A 14,433-nucleotide genomic window follows, 5' to 3' on the forward strand; every position below is an offset into this window, starting at 1 on the left:
TTCAATGCACTCTGGCCTCTTCAGCAACGTTTAAAATTTTCCGAGTCCCATCTTACTTATTATATTACCTGTTTAATACTGTCATTGAAAGTGTTCGCATTTCCTGTTCAACTTGTAAGCATATCAGTGCTTTTTTAACTCGCTGTGTTCATTTATTGCTCAGTTTCTTTCAGAGCTATTGATCATAAATTGAACATCAAAGAGGTACCTGGTGAGAATGGAGTTAGAAAAAGACTGGCCGACACTTGCTTCTCCAGACATGTTACTGCTACCACTAAAAGGAGTAGTGGACTGTTTGACACCATCTTTAAATCACACAAGAATGTGTGACATCATCAGGGAAAGACTAAAATAAGTGAATTTTATTTAAATTTGCAGAAACAATGTGATTTTCTAAAATCATCGATTAGATGTATGAACTTTTTTATACCTATTTACGTCTCCGTTTAGTTTTACCATATTTGGTATTTACTTGGATATTTACTTGGATATTGACTTTAAAATAATTCTCTAACAACTCTACTTAATCTGATTTAGAATAATACATAATTTATATAAATTCTTCACTCTGGCACAAGTTTTTCATTGTTAGTGCTTATGTACTACATTGTCTTCAAGTTGTTCACAAAGCAATATATATTTGTATATTTTACAAATTTTTGCTTTTCAAGGTTTACTAAATAGTTTTGCCATAAATCAATTGTTCATGACTTTTTACATGTATTGTCTCATCATAATGAATAACATACCAGTGTTCACAAAGATATAACAGCTTTTGCACGAGTATGCTCAGTAGGAATTTTTTAAGGTTGGCAGCAGTGTGATACACAGCTTATCGGCATCAACTAGAAGGCCTCTGTGACACCTGAGACTCTATGACACCTTGTGACACCTGAGCAATGTTTTTTATTCCTACCATGCGTATTTTTGTGGCCCAAGGGTCTGGAACACCTGACCAACAAACAACAGACTGAAGTTCAATTCCCAAAAAGGCCACTGTCAGTGACATAAATGACATCCAACATTAAATTGCTCTCTGCAATTGGACATGTCTCCAGTCATTGAGGTTTCTTTGCCACTGGACCCACATGTCTACCCAGAATCACAGAGACCTTGTTTGTGTAATAATGACTCTTAAAAACCCACAGAGACTCTGCTTGTAGTAAGCTAAGCAGACATCCTACTCGATCTTCAAGGGATTGCTCACGCCACACGCTAACCATAACACTGTTTTTTCACTGTTCAAAGCAAAATCCAACTAAATTTGCATGTGGAGAAGTTTAAAGTTTTGCCGACCGCTGAAAATTTAACTAACCCTTCCAAGGTTACTTGTATGCTCAATATGTAAACAGCTAGCAGTTTATTCTCTTACCAGTACTCATATATAGAACCTAATATGACACGAAGAAAAAACCTAACTGGGGTTTTAGGTTATACCTGTCTTATAACACCATTCCAGAGAGCACAAGCTATATTACATTGGGCTAGGCATAATGCCACAAAAGTGGTGCAACCCATGAAAGCGCTCAACCAAAACTAATGTATAGATGCATTGATAAAATAATGTTGTAAGAACATGTAAGTGAGCTGTTATAAAATTACATTTTAATTGAAATTGAAATGACAATCGATTAACTATTTTACATATTATCCTAGATTTTCGGCAATTTGTATGCAAATATATAGGAGATATGAGACACCGGCAATGCGTAATATGACAGAGAAGAATGCAAAGAGATTATTAAATGTTAAATGGAAAGGCTTAGAAGATATAGAATATTTTGAAGTCTTTCAAATCAGAGGAGCGATAGCGAAAGTGAAAGCCAGTTGTCTTTTTAAGATAAACAAGCAAGCAGCAGGATTGTTAAATCGCAAATCAATTGATTAATCGATTCAACCATGTGGTTTGAGGTTAGGAGCTGCCCACTTTGCACTTCCTGTTAACGGAGTGCATTGAATGAAAAGAAAAGTTTTCTTTCTAACACGATTCATAATGATTTTATCACATGGTTTTTTTTTAATGTTGCAACAGAAGCAAAACTTCTGTTGCAACACACTACAAAACCTTGAAACGCCAAATGCACTGCAGCTAAATGTTTAAAAAACACAAAAAGTTTATGCATTGGAAACTAGCTGTGTTTTGGGAAAAACAGATTTTCCCTGTCCTCTTGTGTTTACAACGCGAGCGAACATTATTTGCATATTTGGCGGAACCGTGTTAATCACCTACCGCCAGCTTATCAGGAAAGCGTATGACGTCGTACCAGTACGCAGGAGCTTGATACGCTTCGATAGGTAGCTTTACCATAAGTCATTTACTTGTGACACTGCGTCAGGTTTATTTATATGTGGTATGCGTTATTATACCATTAATCACACTGATCTTTCAAAGGGATAACCTTTTGGCTAGCAGATGTTTACCATTATCATTTAGTTGTTCAAGAAGGAAGGATATAGAGAGGTGAGAGCTTAAAGAGAGTACAAGGTATTTCATGTCAATATTCTCTGTTGTACAGAAGTAGCTTTTTGTGTTTACTATTGGTATAGACCTTATTAGCCGCTTTAGTCATTGAATAACGCTACGAGAAAAAATGGTACATTAACTTTGACAGTTTTTATGCCCTGACTGCCTAACAATAAAATCTGTTTCTGTATATTCAACGAACTTTGAAAAGCAGTAGCAGGTAAATATGTATAACTTTTCATCGGCAATCATCAACTTAATGATGTTTTTTTGTTACATTCAATCGTTTCTTTGTTCATACAAAGAAACTAAAACAGAAACATAAAAAGACAGAAATCAGGAATTATTGAGTGAGTTGAACAAACTTGTTTTGAAAGCTTGAAATTTAACAGTATTGCGAGAGAGTCGGGTAACCTTTTAGCTCAGTGATTCTCATTCTTGGGTTCAAGCAAACCCTAGGGTTTTGGTGAGTCAGAGGTCAAGATAGATAAATGGTCTCTCGAAGGCCACAGCGCAAGTCACACTGAGTTGCAAGGTTATGTATTTATAAAAAAAAACTATGTAGTTTGTTGTGAGTTCATGCATTGTAATGGTTTTGTTCTTTGAATACGGTGATGTTAATGCACAGTTCATTTTGTGCATCAGTAAAACATATATGTATGTTTTGAATGTGAAAAAAATCATATTTAATTTTCAATAAAGAAAGGTTCGGTGAAAGTGAAGGTGGAGGTCAGTTCATGCAGCAAAGTTAAGAACCCCTGCTCCATCTGCTGTTTATATACATGTAGTTCTATAGTCATGACAGGCCAGTTATAAGGAATTCATATTATCTCTGTGTGTGTTTTACAAGGGTTTGTTTAGGACATTTGATGAAATATCAGAGCTGTTGTTGTTGCTGCTATGGTTATTAATTTTTGCAGAAAGGTTTTAGGCAAGCAATTGGCAACTTATTTTGTTTCTGTAGGTTTCAAAAGACTACACCTCTAAAGCATGTCTGCTACAACGGAATTCAACGTGTTGGTTATAACGTGTGGCGATGCTCGGCCAGCATTCAAAATGGTCAACACAAGTGTAACAACCATGAACAAGCAGATTGAGGTAAGCACTTACCTGTACTGTATTCCAAGCATGATGGAGTTTATACTGAAATAAGCTATACATATATGCATAGACAGTATACTAGGTAGTTAGTTAAGGCCATAGTATGTTTATTTGATAGATAAAATGATCTCTGTTAGTAATTTGGCAGTCCACTGCACAGGTGAGGAATTGTCAGATCTAGTAACAAACTGTATAATTATTGAGAACTCTAATGAGGTGGCTCATTGGTTCAGCGGGTAGAATGTCGGTCTAGCAAACAAAAATTTGTGAGATCAAATTATGTTTAAAGCAATATTTTTTCCTAACCTTAAAGTATTGCTTTTGACAGATGAACAGACATGACTGTTACTACGGTAAAGAATATAGTAAAAAGTATATAAAAAATAGGAAAAATTCAATAAACCAACAAATGTCCTTTCATTTTAGTTTATCGCTTGACTTAAAAAGTGAGTTCAGTGCAAACAACACTGATACGAGAAAATAAAATGAATTTTTGTCTTTCAAAAAATGGTAGTGCTTGAGACATCAAGGAGCCTAGGCTTAAAAAGTAGAAATATATGACAATGCTGGTCTGGGAGAGCTGGGTGGAATGTTTATTAGTGAATTCTATGTATTCAGGCGTCAAGGTAGCCTGGGTTCAAACAGGTGTGGTTATATTCAAGGGCTAGTTCGTGAAAGTTGGGTGGAATTTTTAGTAGCTATTTATATGTTTTCACTACACAAGCGGCAAAAGGGAAATATCCACATGTTAGAACTGCAACAAATGTTTAAGGGAGTATAAACCCAAAAGATGTTTTGTTTTATTGAAATCAATGTAAATTTTGCCATACTTAATTGAAGTTTAAATTGTGAAATTTAAAAAGGCCTGGTAGTAAATTTGCAAATTTATATAAATTGGTTTTACCTGGATTTCAGTCAACAAGCTTGCCCTGATATTTCAATATGATAATACATGTATAAACATTGAATGCAACCCTGCAGACATGTGTGGTCTAATAAACACCATAAATTTTGCAACGACAGCGATAGCTTGACAGAAAAGGTGAGAAAGAAAATTAACAGGGCTGCAAGTAGAATCAAGTTTTGCTCTTTTCGCTCTATAAAACAAAACTGTACTGTTGGAAAAATGTTAAATTATACATGAAACCTTCTGTTTGAAAACAAAGCATTGCATTGTAGTTAGGCTTCTGCTAACTATGGAGTTGAGGCAAGCATGATCGATTTTCATCAACTATTATATCAAGTTTATAACAAAGAATCAATCAACTCAGTATTTTAGACTGGGAAGTATATCTATTAGCATAAAATGACTCCTACTTTTACAGGTCGAAGGATGTTGGCGAATAATATTAAACTTTTCATTGGCCGAAGGTTTTGCAGATCTAAAAGAGAAATGCTCACAAACGGATGCTTATTTGATACTATACAACCCAAGCAAGCCAAAGACTGTAGCCATATATGATCAATTTATAAAGGACATCATAATGACGAAAAGAAAAGCGGTGCGGGTGGTTGGACTGCTGCCTCAAACAATGAGTGCCAGCATAAGACGGCAATCGCAAAGATCTAGACTGAGGACATCAGGTTGGGGCAACTATCATTCAACATTAATAAACAAAACAGAAAGTGAGATACAAATGGAAGCTCTTTACAGGGATATTGGGGCCGAACTTATCAGGGAGCGAAATATTGCTACTAAGAAGAAGCCAAAATACAAAACGTGTACAATATTGTAATTTTGTTGTTTGTCGAATGATTTATTTTATGTTATATTTTTAAGAAAATAAGAAATTTCTGTTCACTATGTAATTATTTTCTGATAGAGCATTATTAGCTTATTGAACCAGAATAATGTGTATTGTGAAAATGAGAGTTATTTGCACACGTTTGTTAGAGTAGACAACTCCTAACAATATATTTCTATTTCTATTTCAACTATACTCTCCCGCATACATGTAAATATATTATAACAGGCTTTTAATACTGTTTATTAGTAAATCTGAAGAAGTTAATTTGTAAATTTGAATTCCTCAGACCAAACTTCATTCTGTTTTTTTTTTAATTCCAAGGCTAATTCATTTTATATAGTAGTTGGATACTTATGCCCTTTTCTTTTATATACAATTGTGAATACTCTGAGGCTAAAAATTTACATGCAATAGCCTTTAAGACTAGAACTGACCGAGATCCAATAATAGATCTTTTGCTATAAAAGCTGCAAACTGCAGATATGGAAATATAGCTGAAATAAAATGAATTACATTTCTACTAGGATAATGGCTCATTATGACTCAACAAAAGACAAGCACAACCAAGAGATGTATTATAAGATGCTACAAACCTAAAAAAAATGACATTTGCTTTTTGTAATTTTTTTACTAATTTTTATAGATCGAGTAAATTTGATTTCTGTTAGCAGCACTTTGTCATATTTTTATAGCTGACTGACTAATAAACAAATCATTATTGGTGAACCAGATGTAGCCATATCTGACCAACTTAAAAAGGACATCATAATGACAAAAAGGAAAGTGGTGCGAGTGGTTAGACTGAAGCCTCAAACAATGGATGCCAGCATAAGGCGGCAATCGCAAATATCTCGGACTAATAACATCAGGCTGGGGCAACTACCATTCAACATAATTGCTGCTGTTGCTTCATTGCCCACAAATTTTATAAGAAATTGCTAAATAATTATGGGCAAAAATACCAAACAATGAGCTCATTAGGAACATTTGATAATGTTTTGCTATCTATAAATATATAAGCACAAATCGTGTGCCTTTTCCAATTTGTTTGGCAAAATTTAATCACATTGCCACAAATTCTGAAGAGCATGGTTATTAGCAAGAGCTATTTTATTCTTATAAGAACAAAGATAGTTTTATACTGCACGTACGTAATAGCCATTATCATCACACATTGTGGTTTTACTATCTGATAGCTTACGACTTTGTTTATAATTTAGTTTTAATGCACAATCGACTATCATTGAAGCCTAGAAAATACTAGATTACTTGATTTACTATTTATATATGTAGTTACTGGAACAGATTTTTAACTAAGTCATATATTGTTTCAAAGCTTTACTGTACACATCATATAGAGGAATAAATCAACAATCCTCCACAACAGTATTTTCTCTTTTAACTGATTAACATGCTGTCTATCACTTGTCAGGACACTTTTAAACCTTTTTATCCAACTCGTCACATAACTGTCACTGAGAGTCACATTTTTATGACTCATTATAAACAGATCTGTCACGATCAATTTAAGGTTGTTTTTCATTTTAAAGATTATCCATCGCACACTAAATGCGGTAATTAATAAAAACATTTTAATAGTATTTTTTAAATACAAAAAGTATTAGCTCTTTGTATAAAAGCACATTACTAACAGTTTGAGGATCATAGAAGAAAACAGCAGATGGAAAGCAGAAGGCGGAAGGCGGAAGGCGGAAGACAGAAAACAGAAGATGAAAAATGGAAAACAAGTCAAAGAAAGGTTTTATTGCTGAGATATTAACTCATTCAGCAGTAGTACCGAGATACACCAGACCATGTTGCAATCAGGAAAAGTTGAGTTGTAATGTGATACAGTTTACACGTAAATGCCTAAAGTACGTAACCAATTGCTCTCGCTGACTTGGAACTCGTCATCATAGATTGCTCAAATTATTTTTGTAATAGCCATTCTCATATTTACTATAAATCCTATGGTACTCGTAGCAAGGTTTGCAAATGAACGTTTCCTATGTGGTAGATTCTCTATGTACAACAGTAATTAACTACCATGTTTACTGCTTCTGCTTCATTTATTTAACTTATATTTTTTCTTGTTTTTGATGCAGATCACTGTTTGACATGTGAACTGAGTGCTTTAACACGTTACTACACATTACCTGGTTTCACTATGCAAGTAGCAAGTAGTAAATCTAGAATCAGTGGTATTTTGAGATACGAATGAAGCTACAGGTTTCAGCTATGGTTTAATAGTCGGGGGGCTACCAGCTTATTTAGAGTAATGAAAATGCTTATTTGCACGTAATTTTTAAAAAATATACTGTAAATTGGTATGTTTTGATATATGTTATATGCATGTCTTGATTATTGCTATTAACTGATATATCCAAATACAAGCAGATGATTGCCAACATACTAGTAGCTATATTTAGCCTTTTATGTAGAGCTAAAGTGATTTATATATAAATAAAAATATAGTTATCTATAGCTAAATCTAGCTATATTTAGCTATATTTAAAGGACTATTAAAACCAGGTGTTACGATACTAATCATGGTCTCAACCATTCAACTATCCCGCATGTAAGATTGTTTTTATACATGAAATGATCCTAAAGAAGTGGAACTAAATGTGTCAAATACTCCAATCAACTACCATTTAAATTAATGTTTGTATCAAAAATGGTAAATCTGAAATTGCTACCAATTGATTAAAGGTCTGGAGTTGTTTAAAATACACCTAATGATTTTGTTCTTAATTCTGTTTAAAACAGTTGAAAACAATGTGCTTATAATCTGAGAATCATAATGGCATGCGGCATCCCAGTATTTTTAATATATAACATATATACTCATAAAAACCAATTAAAACAGAAATTCAGATGGCGGTTAACTCAATTTTAAACTGAAAGTGTTAACTCGATAAAACTAAATAACTCTAATGTTGAGTATTAACTTTCGGATTCTGTCAAGTGCACTAAAGTGAACACACGAGCTAATCACAAGAATAGGGTCTCTAGTAAATTGATGAGCAGACAACTCCGAGTTTCAAAACCATCATAACAAGATAGGACTCAAATACAGTGTAGATCTAGCCCAATGGGATTATTGGTTGATGACTGGTCAACTCACTTTCAAGTGAATAGCCGATTGCTCAATGATGCTTGCTCATCAACTGCAATAAGCATGAATAATAAGTCAGGCGCTAAACTGTATTTTCTGTATCTTTATTTTCTTTTATTTTTTAGTATTAATTTTGATTATTTGCTCACTGTTCAACTTTTTGGTTATTCATCTATTTATTCAATCATTTGTTCATTTGCAAGCACTTAGCAACAAGTGTCGATGGTTATATAACTTGGCTTGTCTTCCCAGTTTCATTAAAATATTTGACAACTTACTCTTTGAATGTGCATGTACCTCTTGGAACTGACACCATTCTACGGAGTGCTCTCAACTTTCCATTGACTTATAAACAACCCATTGACCAAATCAACTCATCTCTGAACTTTTCTGATCTGAGAAAACAATTGGATTATGTACAATAATACAAAGTATATTTGCTTCATAGTTCGCTGTGCATTCACATACTCTCCTTCAGATATTAGAGCAATATGAGATTTATTCTGGGTGTTAGCAGTTGTGTCCGGCTATGGTTTGTTCTGTCTCATTTGTTTGATTTTTAGCATTTGGTATTTAGGTCTGTAAAGCAGTTAATCTACAGAAAAAGCAAAATTTTGGATCATACAAAACTTACTGTGAGAAGAAAAATCCTGAAAAAAGATGCGTAATGGCTATCATTTTGTTACTAATTATAGTGTAATGAAATATCTACTAGTTTTATCATAGAGTGATAGTTGTTTCAATTTTTTTGTCTTTAATAGTATTTACTCCTCTTATAGTTATGATACTCAAGGGCCACTTTTAGTTTTGATTTGGTTGAGAGCAAAACTTCAAGTCTTTTTTTCACTTCACCAACTTGACATAACATATGTCGAGATAACACCAAAAAACTCTAATACTGGAATTATACTGATATATTAAAGCAATGATCTCAACTCTAGAAAAAGGTAAATTTGTAACTCACCTTATTATAAAACTAGATGAATGCTTAGTGTTGCTCGGATAATAAAAAAGCCTTTTCACAAAGAATTTATTATTATTTAACATATACAACATTTACTATCTCAACTTTTAACTTTCATATCATAAAAAAGTATTTTAAGCAGTTCAAATAAATTGAGAAAAAAAATAAAACAAACTTGAAGGTGAAAAATGGGAAATATTTAGCAAATAATTGCTAAATACCTTGTTTTGCTATAATGATTATAGTGAAAAAATGATTTGATACTGATACAATTAATATGAACTGAGAAAACAGAATAAAAATCGTGAATATGTTAAATTAATAATAACAAGGACGATGTGGAAGTGTGTGTGTATAAAAAGGTTACTGTTGTAGCAGAAGTTCTTTGTATTCAAAGTTTTGATAGACGATACTGGTACTTTTTGATACTGGTACAAATGTATAGCAGTGAAAAGTTCGAGAGCACTTTGTCTGTGTAACTTGTAAATTCAGCTATCGCCTTTAGGAAAAACTAGAAATAGACGTGTAATGGCACATGTGAAATTGAAACAGCACATTTGGAAATTACAAGATAAAAATAGGTAACGAACTTTAAAATGGCTTTTAAAATTTCCAAAGAAAAGCAAACACAAAATATGTTCTTAATTATTAATAAAAGTTACACATTTAGTTTGTAACCTGCAATTGTGATAAGAATAGATAAAAAGGTGAAAACGGTGAAACTGTCTTAATTTACTGATTATGCATGCTGGTTTTTTGACTTGCAATTTGAATGTCGTGAGTTCAGATCCTCATTAAAACAGATTTTCCTTACTAAAACTATCGTTATAACTGAACAGAAGAATGACAACAGACACTCACATTTATATTTATATATACATATATATGTATTATATGTGTATACATATATATATGCATATATATATAGGCTACATATATATAGTGTATATATATATATGTTTTAGATATGTATAAATATACATATATATATACATATATGTAAATATGTAATACATATATATAATACATATATATGTATTATATATATACATATATACTACATATATATATATATATATGTAATACATATATATACATATATATTAGTATATATAGTATAAATACTATATATAGTGTATATAGTATAATATAATACTATATATACTAGATTTCCACCAGATATATTAGTAGTATGTATATAGTATATTCTATAGTATATATATATATATATATATATATATATATATATATATATATATATATATATATATATATATATATATATATATGAATGTATACTATAGGATAATGGGGTTTAAATAGCAACTTGCGGTTGGAAATACTGAAAAATGTCATTCTTGAACAACAAGTAACTAGTCACCATGTTTTTAGAATAGGAGATAATAAAAGCGGTTTTTCTTTTTCACATTAACATTCACATTTTTCATTAAGGTGAGATTTTTTGAGATAGCTATTGTACCAAATAGGAAATACATCTGACACCCTGAGCTTTTGGGTAGTGATTTGGCAATATGATGTCGAAACAGGCATCAAAAGATTTTTAGAGCGAGGAATGTGAAACCTCAGTATCATATAATTGCCAAGTACACTGATACTCATTGAGTGATCTAATGAAATGTGAGCTCAGCACTCAGCTTCCATCTACTGATTCACGGTGATGTCTGTGCTTATATCCTTGTTGTTGTCATGTCACCGCCTGGTTGAATGACAACATATTATTACTGCAATAAACATTGGCACTAGCTCTCTGAGTGTATTCTACCATTAACTGACATCCTTGTATCTTTTCACATATACTTTGACACTGCTATTAGGAGCCGCAGTCGAACATAGATTAAGGAACTAAGTCTAATTTTTCTCCTCCTTAGTGTACTAAAGATAGCCAAATAAACCAACACAACTTCTTTCAGTAAAAATTAACATTATCCATGTTTGTTAGTAGCCAAAGAATCATTACTATAATAAGAGCTGGTTTCATACGTCTGCTTGTCCGAAGTCACTCTAAGAGCGTTAAGAAAAAAGATTGCTTTGCATTAGGTTTGAATTTGAATACTCCAGCTTACAGACTACCACAGTAACCACTACACCGCTTGGACACCTTGCCACTTACTGAATTAATTATGCATTTACTCATTACCAATTATATTCTCTCTTGGTGCACGGGACTGCCAAGCATACAAATATAATATAAATAAACAGTCAAGTCAACACTTCAAAAGAATTCAACTCAAACCACTCTTTGTTTTCAAATACAAACTACCACCTTACTGATGTTCTTGCTATTTACTTTTAATAATATATTTCTTTCCTTTTCTTTTTTTGTAATAACTTTGCTGATTTGCTCATTTTTAACTCTAGTTATTCATTTGTATATTCAATCATTTGTTCTGTTACATTGACCAAGCACTTAACAACAAGTGGAAGTGGTCACAGATCCTGGATTGCCTATGCAGTTTTATTTCTATCTGTGTTTTTGGTGTGTGCACATGGTTTGTGTTTAAGACTCACACTACTATTAGTAGCTATATTGAGTAGAACCCAACAAGCTTACTAGTATTTTACTGAATTGGATCTTATAGTCAACAATTCTCTCTTTCTATTTTGAGAATAAGACTTGACCAATAAGACTTGACCAATAAGACTTGACTAATAAGACTTGACCAATAAGACTTGACCAATAAGACTTGACCAATAAGACTTGACCAATAAGACTTGACCAATAAGACTTGACCAATAAGACTTGACCAATAAGACTTGACCAATAAGACTTGACCAATGCTCTGATAAGGTAGAATTACACAGACATTCGCTAACAAACTAAATATGACGCCTTGTCTAAGTAGTCAGATATCATCCTACCAATCATACTTCTCCCACTCAATGACACTAATGTCTAACTTTTATTTAGAATGAGAGAGTTAGAGGTGTGTTGCATCCTTCTTTTACTAACTTCGGTGTGTTGAATACTTTCTACATTCTGTCACTTTATCACTGCCAGTAAAACTTGTCAGTTTTTCGTTTTGGCAGTTTTACATCAAATACATACGTCGGTAAACCAGTTCAAGCAATTCCGCAAAATACTTGCTTTTTCTTTCATTCATTTATAGTGTTTAAAATGCCTTTTTTCGCTAAGAGAACGGATATTAGGTGGAAGATTGTTAAAGCAGCTGACAACGATATTTTCAAAATAATTGTTAGTGATTTTATGCAATTTGTTCATATCACATAAGTTGAAATGAGTTGAGAACCTGTAACTGTCATGTAAAAAATGAGGAAACAAACAATGGAAAATCTTGAAACCTTGAATTGAAGTAAAATAAACATTTATGTAGCATAGGCAGAGTAAGAAGATGCAAAGATTTCATTCATTCATAAATTTGTTCATCTGTTTATTGACTAATTTCTTCATTCATACACTTATTCATTCTATAATCTATAAGTTGTCAGTCAGATATTTAGCCTTCAACTCTAATATTTGGTTCACTGTGTTGAGTTATCTGAAAAACTCCTCTAAACTTTTTTTCTTGTTCAGACAATGAATCAAATGTTGTAGTGGGATAATGCAGCCATAACAAGTCTTGCCAATAAACCTCACTCATGAAGAATGAGAAACAACTAACTAGTCTAGTGATGTTAGTTTTCTTAATCTAGTTTTTAATATAGCAGGATTGTAGGCGTATGTTGTGTTATATTATTTGTTCAAACTGTTGTTAAGTCTATGTTAAAATCCACTCCAAACATTGTAGAATTGTGGCTATAATTATTTAGCCTCATAAACTAAAGATTGTTGGCGTAATTTATGTTATCCATAGACAATGTGTCATTGAATAGGTTCGAAAACTTCGAAAACCTTCGAACCGTTGAAAACCGTTCCAAATGTTCGAAAACCTGGCAGTGTTTGTCTGAAAAAACTGAACAACCAAGTAGCTTTGACTTTAGTTTTTTTACATTTGATATAGTTAAATCTACAAGATTCCATGTAATTGTTACTAACCTGTTAAGCGCCTCAGCAGACCAAACCCTCAGTAGGTTATTTAGAGTTCCTACATGACGAATATTTTTTGATCACTGTTTCAGACAGTCAATGTAATTTTCACGATTTGTGCTGTGAATGAAAATGTCTAGAGTATATTTTGTTTCGGTTTCAATATTACTGCAGTACTATTAAATATTTAATTAATGATGTGTAATAGTTTGTACAAACCCGTAAAACTAAAGTAGAGCTGGCAGCCAATTCTCAAGTGAATTGCATGATATATATTGTACTATTGGATACATTTTATGACAGATAGAGAAATGTGAGCTCTGTAGAGAGATAACACATGTCATGTGAAGCAGAAATAAAATTCCACTATACAACAGAAAAACTATGCGAAAGAGGTAACAGAAAAAACAAAGCAGAAAGAAAATTTTAAATTGCACGTAGCTAAAAATGTAATAATGTAAACATACGGAAATAATGACACAACCTACACATATATTGAAAGCGTTTTAGGCTGTTTAGTTCATACTTCTTTGTCTAGTGTCAGCGGATGGCAAGCTAATTGCCGCAGGTGAAATTGTTGTAGTAGACATTAAAATAAACAGCTCTAAAAGTGTTGAAATTCCGATGTTGGTGGAGGCAACTTCCATTATACATTAGATATAGTGGAGATTTGGTTTTTGCTGTTCTAATATCAACACAACCAATTCCTGTATTGTCACATTTGTAACAACCATCAATTGAGAACTTGGTGCAAGGGATGTAGCTCTCGACTGTTGAAGATTGGAATATACCATCACTCGAGTGAGTGTAGAGAGGAAGAACAGCTGTATCTGATAGACTAAGTTCAAATGTAGCGGAGAATCTAAAATTATATGTTAAGCTATATTCATGTATTTGTTACCGCTGATCCAGAACTAGGCTTTTCATTTGGAATTCATTTTTTCTGTCAAGATACACAGAAAAATTTAAATCAAGTTTTTAGTTGTGTACAATTGTTTCAAAATATCAGCTTTGCAGAAATAGCAATATAGA

The 14,433-nt window shown here is 32.6% G+C and overlaps 1 long non-coding RNA gene across 1 annotated transcript; it reads left to right on the top strand.

Annotated features, from left to right (window-relative positions):
* The first annotated feature begins 2,378 nt into the window (after nucleotides 1-2,378).
* Nucleotides 2,379-5,833, top strand: LOC137405753 (uncharacterized). The gene is made up of 3 exons (XR_010979803.1): nucleotides 2,379-2,485; nucleotides 3,429-3,562; nucleotides 4,891-5,833. It is a non-coding gene; the product is annotated as an uncharacterized lncRNA (long non-coding RNA).
* Nucleotides 5,834-14,433: the final 8,600 nt, after the last annotated feature.

This window comes from Watersipora subatra, chromosome 10 (assembly GCF_963576615.1).
Source record: "Watersipora subatra chromosome 10, tzWatSuba1.1, whole genome shotgun sequence".
Classification (NCBI taxonomy): domain Eukaryota; kingdom Metazoa; phylum Bryozoa; class Gymnolaemata; order Cheilostomatida; family Watersiporidae; genus Watersipora; species Watersipora subatra.